This window comes from Conger conger, chromosome 2 (genome assembly GCF_963514075.1).
Source record: "Conger conger chromosome 2, fConCon1.1, whole genome shotgun sequence".
NCBI lineage: Eukaryota > Metazoa > Chordata > Actinopteri > Anguilliformes > Congridae > Conger > Conger conger.
Window position 1 is genome coordinate 63303231 of NC_083761.1, and position 13649 is coordinate 63316879.

Sequence of the window (13649 nt, forward strand, 5' to 3'; positions counted from 1 at the left end):
ATCTTGACTTGTTCATTGACGAGAATCTCTCACAAAAGGTGTGTTCAATTCTGCTGTGGTGTGTGTCTGTGATTTCACTATGTGGCTTATATTCGTGTTATCCAGCTGACAGAAGCTTAAAGGCATACTATGCAGGATTTTGACCTTGAAAACATTATAAAACAAACATGCTCAGTCTCAGTCATTACTATGATACACTGACAACCTGTGTCTGTATTCACTTCTGCCCAATACCTTGCTTGTCTATTTGGATGTATTATTCTAAAACGAAAGAAAGTTAGCTTCCATAGAATTCCATGATATCATGTTGAACAGCATCTAAAGAAGTCATATCTAAAACCCTAAATTTCTTTAAAAAATCTCAGCGAAGCTATCTAAATGGATAGTACTCTGGGTAATCTTAAACATACTTTCATTTAATTTTTGGATGAACTGCCCATTTTAACCTGCGATTTTGCAGGTTAAAGACTGTTCACAAGTCTGGCTAAATTGTGAACTGGTGTCAGGAAACAAACTAATCCGGTTAATCCAAGAATAAAAAATTATCTAATGTGATCATTCATGTGATCATTGTAGTTCAGTAATTTTAAGAGTTTACTTTGATCTCTCTTGCCTCACAGTAGAGGATGAGCAGCCTCTTTTGCCTCTATGGACCATGGACTATGGAGAATATTAACTTGTTCAGATATGATTGGGTACAACTGTAGAGACTCCAGGAATGACTGGCCCCGAATGACCATCTCCAAGAACAGGCTTTTGCTACTTAAGCCTGATGCTTTTACACATACACACACACAAACAGAAGTGTGTGTGTATGTGTAAAATGTTTGAGTAATTCAAATATTCTATGCTCCTGTAGAAAGATTCTTACTGGCAGCATTAAATCAGCATGGTTTTCTGTTTCTGTTAACCATTTAATTTTAAGTTCATGACCATTAGGAATTATATGGAAATGGAATTGTGCAGCAACAAATATATGGTGCGAGAAAACTGTCGATGCATGTCAATTAGCATTTTTATACTTTTTACAATTGAATTTTTTTCTCATTTGCGCTGTCACTCATAAATGAATGAATGGCATCAGATAGATTATGTTTTGTCATTCACCTCTCTCTCTCACTCTCTCTCTCCCCCTTTGTCTTATATGTCACCACCATGTGCAAACTTCAAAGCTGATTGCATAATTCATGGAAGCGGGGCAGGGGATATTTAGAGCAGCTTTCTGTTGCTGCGTTTCTCTGATGGAGGAATTACATAAGTCCCAGGCAGAGATGAATTCAGGTCGTGTAGCAGGGAGTCTGTGTGAGTGATTAGATGAGACACTCAGAAGAATTTCATATGGATGGGTTCCGGCTCTGGGGAGAGAAAAAAGATTAACCCTGTCCTGCCCGGAGGCTTGACCGGCTAGGCGTTACACAAGCTGGCTTGCTCTGCCTGGCTGCACTCTATTTCTGACCGCCTTGTGTGCTACTCTGAAAATAACGACAACAAAACACACAGCGGTTGCTGACGTCAAGGTGAAGCCTCCTCCCTTGTGATGTAGCAACTGCGGGGGCTGTCTTTCACAGGGCAGGGCTCCGACTCCACACTCTGCAGGCTGCTCCAAGCACAGCGACATCCGCCATCGTGTATGACATTCATAATGCTCTGAAGCTAGAGATCGAATGTGTAAATCCTCATAATCCGTGTGGTGCATCCCTGTGTCCTAATATGATGTATAAACACTGCCGCCAAGCCAGTTATCCGAGAAGAAAACCTAACCATGATAAAAACCTGAACTTTATTTGAAAGAAGGATAAAGAATATTGGATATGCTTTCATTCTGATGAGTTAAGGAAAAATCAACAGAGGAGAAGTCAAGCAATCAACCACGTTCTGGCTACGGGTGTCTCCCTAATTAATGCGACAATTTCATAAGCAAACATTCAGGCATTCACTTACTCACTCATTCACTGAGAAACCTGTTGCCCATTTCCCACAGGCCAAGATCCCAGCTTGTTTTCCATGTCTAGGTCTTATTTTAGTCAAAGTCAGCATGTCGAAAATTGCAAGTCCTTCATTAGAAGATAGGGGACAGCTTGTGCACAGGCCGTGCCAGCAGATTACTCTGAGGCGAACTGTAATGAGCTGAAATGGACCCTCGTCTCATTAATTGTTTTAATGAGTTAAGCTGTCAGTGAATAATGTAGGCTATAGAATGCAGCAGAGCATTCTAAAAAGACTGAAATGCGGTTTGCTGTTAGACAGATCCTAAAAGATCTCTCCGTAATGCAGGGGCCACCCCATCCCCTACCACCCCCCCCCCCCCCCCCCATGGGGCTTGCCACCCAAATTTCCGCCCCACCTTCTCAGCCCCTAAAATATTGTAGCTCATTTATTAAAGCCAAAAATGATACAGCTTCACACAAGCACTGGAAATGAAACTGGCCATGTGCCTGTATTCTTATACCTACTACAAATGCGGCCTAGAATTTCCATTCCAACACGAAACACAACGCAGAATCTAACTGGCTAGCCCATAGCCGAATCCTAGCTTAGTTGAACCCAAAGTGTCACTTATAATTACCAAATTATATACACAATAAGCCGTTACAATATAGGCTAATGAAAGTGACTGTACTGCCTAAACAGGCAAGAAATCCACTATTCATGTTGTGTCATTCACGCCCCAGTCACAAGTCCTCTGCATGCGCGAGTTGCTCACCCTCACCTGTGCAAATTCAGCTATTCAATTAATTTTTCTCTGGGTTGGATTCCATTCGGAAAAACCCTGCTGTAAAATCCAGCTATGCCAGCTTGACCAGTTTGAAAATTGAGCTGGTCATACAGCTGGTCTAGCTGGGTATGAGCCAGTCAACCAGCTAGTGCTTGTAGCTTGAATGAGCTGGTCAGCCAGCTAGTGCTTGTAGATTGAATGAGCTGGTCAGCCAGCTAGTGCTTGTAGATTGAATTAGCTGGTCAGCCAGCTAGTGCTTGTAGATTGAATGAGCTGGTCAGCCAGCTACCAACTGTTTCATAGCTTGAGCTGGTCAAACCATGTCAAGCTGGGAGCTGGTCTGAACTGGTCAACAAGCAGCTACCAGTTATTTCAAAACCTAGCTTTTTTTTCAGGTAGGCAGTGACAAATTCACATTTCTGACACTGATAGCTAGCTAACTCATTACCATGTTAGCCAACTTGTTAAAAATGATTGATACAAAGGTAATGCACCTACCACTGTTGCTGTGTATAATGGAATGATGATATATTAAAGATTAGTTGGAAAGAGGAGGCAGGTTGAAAGAGCCCACACCTGCTTAGCTTCAGCCATTTGGCAGGAGCTGGGTGCATGTCTTATTTTATCTATCCATCCATCATCTTAACTTGCTTATCCTGAACAGGGTTGCAGGGGGGCTGGAGCCTATGCTAGCATACATTGGGCGAAAGGCAGGAATGCACCGTGGACAGCTTGCAGGGCACACACACCATTCACTCACACACTCATACCCACAGGTAATTTAGACTCTCCAATCAGCCTAACCTGCATGTCTTTGGAATGCGGGAGGAAACCGGAGTACCTGGAGGACACCCACGCAAACACGGGGAGGACAAGCAAACTCCACACAGAGAGGCCCCAGCTGACTGGGATTTGAACCCTGGACCTCCTTGCTGTGAGGCGGCAGCGCTACCCACTGCACCATCCGTGCTGCCCACTATTTTATCTATGAACTGCAAAAATCATCTTAATTAATTCCTTAATTAAGGAAATGGGTGCTAAGTTCTTACAATGTGAAAACGCACTAGCAGTTACAAATGCATCAGTTGCCGGAGGTATATTTCCAAACAAGTGCAAGTTGACATAATCACACCATTTCCATTTGCAGTTAGTGTATCACTACACCATGCATCTCACATGGGAAGCTGAATGAGAGATTTAAGCCACCAGAGACTCACTGCACTGAAGGAAATTAAACAGAAACCACATAGAGCTAGTAAACCTGTTAGTCTGTAATAACAACAAAAAGGCCTACAGGATCTTGTTATGAAAGGCCCAATGTAAAAATACAGAGGGGCTGTAGTGACACCTAGTGGTGCTTGGTGCCTTTGTACCAGGGGAATTAGTATATTTCTTTCTTTCTTTCTTTCTTTCTTTCTTTCTTCAAAGCTATATAACTACATGTCATTCTCATTATTTTGTGCTTTCAGATTACATTAATATTGAACATTGACATTAAATATTTACTGTTAAATTAAATGATATGTAAATGAGTGATTAAAGTGATAATTTTTGCCTTACCTTTTTGCCCTTTGTATTGGCCACTTGAAAGATGATTCAAGAAGGTTACTAAACCATGTGACTTTTTGACATCCATACTGTGATCAACATGGCAGAAGCAAAAACTTTGGAGGTTTATTGTCTTGACAGTGTAATGTTTTAGTACATGTGCATATTATAGAGCAGGTTTCACAATTTAGATTTTGCAACTCACAGGAATTGGACACATAGACACATGGACTCTTGATAAAAAAAATATGGAGTAGTTCAAAAGGTGCTGACATTCCAGTGCTGTACAGTGCTGTATAGAAATTAGCTTATAAAATCCCAACCCAAATCCACTATGGCTGCTTGTTCATATAATTAAGCTATGAAGGCTATGAAGGTATGAAAGGTTACTGGCTGCATGTGAAGAGCAAACATTTTCATGTCTTTCAAGATAAAATGTACAAGTCAGCAGAATTCCTTTGAAATTCAGATTGTAGACCTTGACACAAGGCTTTAATTTCTATGGGTTAAATGTTCATAAATAATACATGTAATGTCAATCAACCAAGTAGATAAGGAGGTAACATTTTAATATTTAAAAAATCGTTACAAATGTTGCACAGCCAAATATATGAACAGCCATATGTGAACAGATAACCAAATGTGAAAATTAGTTTTAGTCTTCTGCTATATTTTATTAATTGCTCAGAGGATTTTTCAGAAAATGTGTATGGCTGGCTCCCATACCTTCCAATTGATTTCCAGTTTATATGTATATTGGCCCAGGCAGTTTTTCTAAAGAATAATATTCTGCATACATGTGACTGATTATTAGTACGTTCAGACATTTACTTGTGTCCACGAGGTGTCAGTGTTTCAGCATTTATGCATTGCATGTGAAACAGGGCAGGGCATTCCAACACAGCACAGTGGTGTTCAGCATGAAATGCTACACTCAAGCTCAAGTTTAGTCAATGTGATATGTACATTTCTCAAGCGATTTACACAAATGTTTGCTGTATGAAACATTAATGGGCGGGTATCTCCAAGTTAATTTTTTTTAAACATATGATATACCTATTAATGCCTTGTTTAAAAAAAAATAAAAGACACTCACCACCTTGTTGGCCACTACTTGCTTGCCCATACTAGGAAAAGTAAAGGAAGAGGAAAAAGCATGTAGATTAAAGTCTACACTCATATTCATGTTTCTTTTCAAATCCAATGTGCTAGAGTCATGACAATAAACATCGTGTCACTGTCCAAATACTTATGCACTGCACAATATATGTATATTTCTATATATTCCATGTACCATTGTAATGTAATGATATTTGGCTAAATTGTAAGACATTTTTGGATTAAAAAAATAGTATTCTGAATTGTCAGTGCAGATCTATAAACCATTCAACATCAATGCCCTCCTCTCAAAGGACTTTTGATTGAACTTCAGAGTCATATCAACAGGGTTTGAAGACTGTTGGGAGGGTATCCCTTGGCATTCAGGCCCATGGCAAAGTTCCAGATGAAATACAATTCACCACAAGATCCTGCTGAAGTTGAGAACAAAGGCCACATGTAGAATAGGTCAGCCTTTTGGGTTTGATTTAAGTTTGCCAACAAGCACCTGGCACTGGACCTCCCCCATTAATCTCTCTGGGCTCAGTTGGAAATGGATGCATTGCTCCAATATTTTGGCTCATCGCTTGCAAAACAACAAAATGAGGCCCTCTGGGATGTTCAATGTTGCTTCTCTGAAGCAGACCAGTTGGTGGAGGATGCCGTACGTACACCAGATGGTCTGGTATACCTTAACACATAGCAGCACCAGAGCCAAATCTCAACATCAAGAGTGATATTTTTCCACAGTGGGGGACTTGTACTGCTTGGAATCTTGGAGTGATACTGTACAACAAACCGTCCCTCGCTGAGAACATCACAGCAGGTTGCCAGACGTGCAGATTCTTCCTGTACTGTATCCAGAGAATACATTCGGCCCTTCCTCACAACCAACCCACCTCGTTCTGAGCCCATGCACTGGTGATCTTCCATCTGGACGGCAGAAACACCATCTTCGCTGGCCTCCCTTCTTCTGCCGTAAGAGCTTTGCAGCTCATCCAGAATGCTGCCCCTCATCTAATCTACAAACTCCCCAGTTTCTGCCGTTTAATTCTCCTTCTCATATCACTCACTGACTTTGATTTTCGGTTGGGAACAACTCAAAATCAATTTCGAAGTCTGTTCCCTACACACCAACTAAATTCCTCCATTCTGCTACCTGTACTTGCAGATCATGTCTTCTGTCTGTTCTGGCCTGCAAGTGGAGGAAGGAGCTTCCTACTAAAGTCAGGACAGCAGAAACCTTCACCCCAGAATTGTCTTCCGACAAAGATGGAAGACGCACAGTAATTCATTATAAATCTTCTTTTATTTAATTCTTCGGTATCTTCTTGGTGTATCATCTCTGAGACTAACTGATCATTGTGTCTGTAATTTGCTCTGGGTAAGAGCATTAGCTAAGTGATGGTAATATATATGTTTAATATCCCACTACTTTGAGCACACTTGCTTTAGACACCTAGGTAAAGAGAGGGGCACAACCATTAACTGAGCATTACTTAGTTGTGAGTAGGATTCGACACACAGAGTGATGGTCAAAAACAAGAGGCCCAAACTATCAGTAAGGGTTTACTGGAAATGTGGCTAAGAAATGAGAGTGGAAGAAACTTCAGCATATCTGGTGTCCTGGGTGAGGACTTGGATATCTCCATTGAAAACAAAAGAATATGAATTTGAGACAGAACTAATAGTGTTCATGACGTAAGTTACAAAATGTTATGTTTGACTCTTGGCAGTGGCATGAAAATCAAGATTGAATTACTGCCTGGAAAAAAACAGTTTGAGTTATTCTGGCTCAGAGTGTATTTACCAGATATTTCACATAACTGTCATATGCACTGACAAATAAAAAACAAAACAAATGTATGTGTTGGATATATAGTATAGTTCAAAGGGTACATACTGTATATCTGAACACAACCTTTTCTGAATAGGACAATTATGGTTGTGCATACTGTAAATATAGCCAGACAAAATACAACATTCAATAGAAGTATTGCTTCCATACAAAGATAGCTCCATATTACATCTGAAAATATATTTGTAGGGATTAGTCGAAACAGCTGTGAGTGTTATGGTTGTATTCGATCATCCCCACCCCATGGTGCTGTGGATGTACATGCAGTCAGACACCCTTCTGTGGCATTGTGTAGGAGCTATAGGTCATGTCTAAAAATTCTCAGGCAGAGAAGGGAGTCATAATTAATGCGTGATTTGGTAAATGAGACGGAATACTTAATTTATATCATCTCGTTCCTGTTTTAGCACCTTTGCACCAGATATACATATGCATGAACACATTTATCTATGCATCTAAGGAAAAGTTGTGACTTAATCCCCGCGAATGACATCCTAATAGCAATTTTGACCCATTGTGACCATTAAATAAATCCCACATAGATACCCTGTAGTGACTGTTTTTGCTTTTGAAGTCACAGTCCTTTAGTTAAGCTGGCCCAATGTCATAGCCGATGCTATGACTAGTTGACCACCCTTAAATATAATATGCTGCTTAACATCTTATTCCATAAACAAACAAACAAAGAGTGAAATTTAAATACCAGTGATGCAGGGACTGTGATAAATGTATGTAATTTGTCGGTACATTGTTAAAACTGACCTCACAGTCTTTAGAGCTTTGAAACAGCTTAATTTCAAAGCTCCCCCTACTGAATTGAGTGTAAACTACACAGGTGTGGGACTATTTATGACACTTCCATTGTACAGTTAGAATAGTATGGCGGTAGTTTTCACATATTGCTCATCAGATGCAAAAAAGTCGTTAACAGGCTGATTCGGACACAGCCCCAGTCTTGGTCCCTTGGAAATTACTAAAGAGATCAGATAGTGTTTTGGAAATGACTGAAAAGATCAGATTGTGTTTTGGAAATGATTGAAAAGATCAGATTGTGTTTTGTTTTCCTTTACAGGGTTTCAGGGCTTGGCTATCCAGAGGACCCACATAGTGCAGTCCATAGACAATGGTAATACATTGCATTACTCCAATAAGTGCTATTCAATGTGGGTTGGTCATGTAGAGAGGTTTGTCAGGACAAACTGATGGGTTTATATGTTTCAGATGGCCTGCCTGTAAACCCAGGAGGCAACCAACACCAGGTAAAGTCATTTGATAATGGGGCAGATTGTGTTCTAAATTGCATAGCTGTTTGCTGAGCTATACGGTACATCTACAACAGGACAGTTTGCTTTCTCTGTTAGCACAATGCATACTTCCCCATTGATAAAGTTGGTTTCTGTGCTTGTAAAAGAGGCATTTTGTGAGATCAATGCAAATATAAATGTTGATGAAAAAACCAGGTTCTGCAATGGCATACATAAATAGTTTGAATGCAGTCCAACTCATAAACAAGAAACACTAATGGGCTAGTTTAAATTTTTTCACAATGATCATGGCCAGTTAAACAGTGTGGAGTCTCATAAATTGCTCAGGTTCTGAATTTTATGCCAGGAAGCTTTTTTAACCTTGTTCTCCGCATCTTTTCCAAATGTTATGATACATGCAGAATATGTTCAGAAGTATAGAATGTTCCTACATACAGTTGAGTTATATTGAGTGTGCAGTATATATTCAAGGCATTAAACCATTACTAATTCCTCCAACTATCACTAATTTTATTAAGCACTACAGAGCATCTGTGTCAGGTTTACATGTGTTTCACCAGGGTCATCATTAATATGTTCTAATGAATATAATGTCAACATAAAACATTAACCAGACCTGTGGTCAAATAAATCACATTTATGTTCATGCAAATAGTAAATATGCTAGTGTCTTTCTTTTATCTTCTGAAATGTGCAAATGTCCCATGGATATTTTTTAAAAATCAACTTATTCGCAGAAAATGTGAGCAACCATTTTGATATGCTGCTTATTGAGTAAAACATACTGGCATACTGTACACTCAGTGAGCACTTTACTAGGTATTTATTAGACTTATTTTTTAGGCTTATTGGTTCTGCTGCTGTAGCCTATCTACTTAGAGGTTTGACATGTATGTTGAGAGATGCTCTGCATTCTGCTGTAATGTGTGGTTATTTGCATTACTGTTACCTTCCTGTCAGCTTTAACCAGTCTGGCCCTTCTCCTCTGACCTCTCTCATTAACAACGCATTTTTGCTTCTCTACAAACTCAAGAGACTGCTGTGTGTGAGAATCCCAGGAGATCAACTGTTTCTGAGATCCTCAAACCAACCTGACTGGCACCAACAATCAAAATCAAAGTCATTCAGATCACATTTCGTATTCTATTCTAATATTTGGTCTGAAAAACAGCTGAACCTTTTGACCATGTCTGCATGCTTTTATGCATTTAGTTGCTGCCACATGAGTGGCTGATTATATATTTGCATTAACAACCTGGTGTACAGGTCTACCTAATTAAGTGCTCAGTGAGGGTATATTTGGGTAGTATCACAGACGAACCAGGAAGGGGATCAAACACTGTGCATTCATTTAGAACATGAACTTATGCAGAGAAATGTACATAACAACATAAGTTTATAGAGTGAAATAAACAGTGCCAGACGTGGCAAGCAATATTTCAAGACTAGAAAATATACAATATATGCACCATTAGTAAAGCTTTAAATGTAAAAGTTACCTGTGCCAACCTAGAAGTATGACATAAATCATAAATAGACAGAGATGCATCCAATTCCATAAAACCTGAATTAATTACATGAATACAGACCACCATGGGAAGTTGATTTCACCCTGGGGTGTCAGTACAGACAGACGTAATTACAGGGGAGAACAATCATGCAGGGTGTGGACAGCCAGTCACCCCCAGGAATAGAGGAATCTGGCAGGTGGCCCTGGTTTTTAGATTGATTAGATGTAGTTTGGAGCTGTTCCTGTCCTGTGCTAGTACCAACGTTTTAAACTTGATGTGAGACATAAGTGAGGTGAGGTTACATTGTGAGTTACACAGCCCCTCACTCTGAGTTACACAGCCCCTCACTCTGAGTTACACACACAGCCCCCTCACTCTGAGTTACACACACAGCCCCCTCACTCTGAATTACACACACAGCCCCTCACTCTGAGTTACACACACAGCCCCCTCACTCTGAGTTACACACACAGCCCCTCACTCTGAGTTACACACACAGCCCCTCACTCTGAATTACACACACAGCCCCCTCACTCTGAGTTACACACACAGCCCCTCACTCTGAGTTACACACACAGCCCCTCACTCTGAGTTACACACACAGCCCCCTCACTCTGAATTACACACACAGCCCCTCACTCTGAGTTACACACACAGCCCCTCACTCTGAGTTACGCACACAGCCCCTCACTCTGAGTTACACACACAGCCCCTCACTCTGAATTACACACACAGCCCCCTCACTCTGAATTACACACACAGCCCCTCACTGAGTTACACACACAGCCCCTCACTCTGAGTTACACAGCCCCTCTGAGTTACACACACAGCCCCTCACTGAGTTACACACACAGCCCCTCACTCTGAGTTACACAGCCCCTCTGAGTTACACACACAGCCCCTCACTCTGAGTTACACACACAGCCCCCTCACTCTGAGTTACACAGCCCTTCACTCTGAGTTACACACACAGCCCCCTTACTCTGAATTACTCACTTTTTGACCCATTATCCATTACATTTGTAAAAAGGCACTGCATCCCCATAACAAGATATTTTAATCACAATAAATGATGCATAATTCATTCCCTGGATAAAGATCCAAATTTTATCGACTTTCTGTTTGAACAAATTGCAGAAATGAAGTCATTGAGAACAAGCCTGCGCTTCATAACACCATGGTGGTCAGATAAATCTCTCAGAGGTTGGTATGTTCTTGTTCTGAAATCGGAGATACTTTACAGCTGCGAAAACAAATCCACCTATGGGTCTTTAACATGTAAGTGTACAGCTTTTGAACTTATTCTGCTCTCTGTGTTCCAAACATAAACGCTCTGGACACTGGCTCATGTAATGGTGCCTGTGCCAAGAAACCTGCTGGCCTTCCTACACACATCACTATCATGGATACAAACCCCACTGTTTCTGTCCTTGTTGAAACTGTGAGATTATTGCTTCGAGGAGACATTTATACCAATAAACAAAAAGTCAGATCAGATAGATCAGTTGTTGCTGAGCTCTACTGATGAGGAAGGGTCAAGTGCACATCACAGCCCAGAAATGGATACTTATGATCCAGTCTGGACCCAGCTAATAAAACATGTTCCATAAACTGGGACCTCTTCTCGCATGAAACAGTCAACATGACAAAAATTACACAAATTACATTACTGTACAGGAAAATAAGGACTCTGTATATTTATGATTTTTCCATATTTTTCACATTGAAATAATGACTTACAAATATGTTATGTATTTGTAGAAATACATCAGACATGCATTATCAAAAATGAGCAGAAAACTAGAGCACATGATTGACAGAGGCTTTCAGATGACCACAGCACTGCAAAGGGAGCTATACATACTGCAGTATTTTCTATATGCATTTTGTTGACTTCTGTTTCCGTAGTTATGTAATGATTTGGTAACCACCAAAACAGAAAGGGAAGACCCTTCAGCTTTGTACAATTCCCCAACATTACTTTGCGTTCCCAGGAAAATGGAATTGGTTTCAGGAATTGGTTTGAACAGTGAGCATGTAAATTGTGACAAGATGCCTTCGATTAAAAAAGGTGCTCGCAATTTTGGGCTGCAGATTAAAATCCCCAGTGCAGAACTCTAGAAATTAGAAAGAGCACCAATCCTTTTTCACCAGGTATGTCAACTGAATTCAATTCAATTTTTTCGAGACAACCTAGGGTAGGTAGGGGAGGCAAACACATTTTTCTCAGGTTCCACATCCAAGCATCAAACTGGAAAGTGGTATTATAGAATGACCAAACTTAGGCTATTCTCGTTCAGTGATCACTGTGCTGACAAATCTTATTCATACACTTAAATAACCGAACATCACTAATCGAGCCTCGTTAGCTCGCACTCGCTCTCTTATTCCTCTTCCGTTTTTTCCTTCCTGCTTCCACCTTACCTTCTCCTTTTTCTCTCTCCTCCCACTAGTCGGCAGCTAAAGATTTGTTATTCCTAACACAATACTCCCAGGAAATGTCTTACTTGAGGAATAACCAAGCCCATACCTGCTTAACTTCAGTAGTTTGACATGAATAGGTATCAGGTCGTATGGCCAAAACTGACAAATTAATATTTAAGACGTGCCTGAGGAAACCTAATTTTGGACTTTATATTCACAGTATTAGCGTTTGCTAGAATGCATCTGATCTTAACTAAACACATTTATAAGCGAATACTGCTGATAATGTTCTCCTTATTCTTGGGTATAAACTCCTATGCCAGTTCTAAAACGATTTCAGGGCTGTGCTACTGGTTCTCCTCAGTGCTAGATGGGAATAACAGAGTCTGCAGCAGAAGGACTGGACCCCCTACTCACACCCCCTTCAGCCCCCCCTAGACAGGTTTGTACAGCATAGGCATGGAGAAGACCTTGGCAAATGATGAAAGAAACCAAACCCTACACAGGAATACTTGGGCTCTGCAGCAAGTATTTCCTCTATTACAGAAAGTGTTTGGAGCAGCAATACTGAATAATAAAAGTTTACGACGCCACAAGGGGCAGTGGATGTGATGAGCCATTGCAGCAGTCTTTGAAAGGAGTAAGCTTGTTGCCATTTAGAGTGAGAGTCAAGGCCATGCACAGCCTTGAGAGGGATTCAAGGGCAGTCTGGAAAAGCATTCCTGACCCTCCTTCATCATTTTTGACAGGTCAGTCATCCAAAGCGCAGAGTAGCCTGTCATCACATCATGCTCACGATGCCTGTGTGGGCTTCAAGCTCATGGAGGTTTTCTGGTCTTCTCTAACATCCAAGAATTGCCTTTGCATAGCTGTGGTGATGATGTGCACAATAAAAGCGACACACACACACACGCACCATGCACGCACGCACGCACACACACACACACACACGCTGTTTGAGGGAATTTAAAATTACATTTATTCCTGTTTGGAATATAAAAACAATATAAAAATATAAAACACTCATACTTTCAGAAAGTTATTTTTAGTGTGAGGATATGTGTAGTTACCTCAGTTGTTTATTAAGTGTTATGGCTAGATAATCAGATGGTCAGGACATGCCTTCCTGCAAACCACAGAGCTGCCCCAACTCTCTAAAATGTGTCTGATGGCTGTACTCGATACTTGGCAGCCCCTGAATGAAACACTTTCTTTCTCTCTTGCTTTTT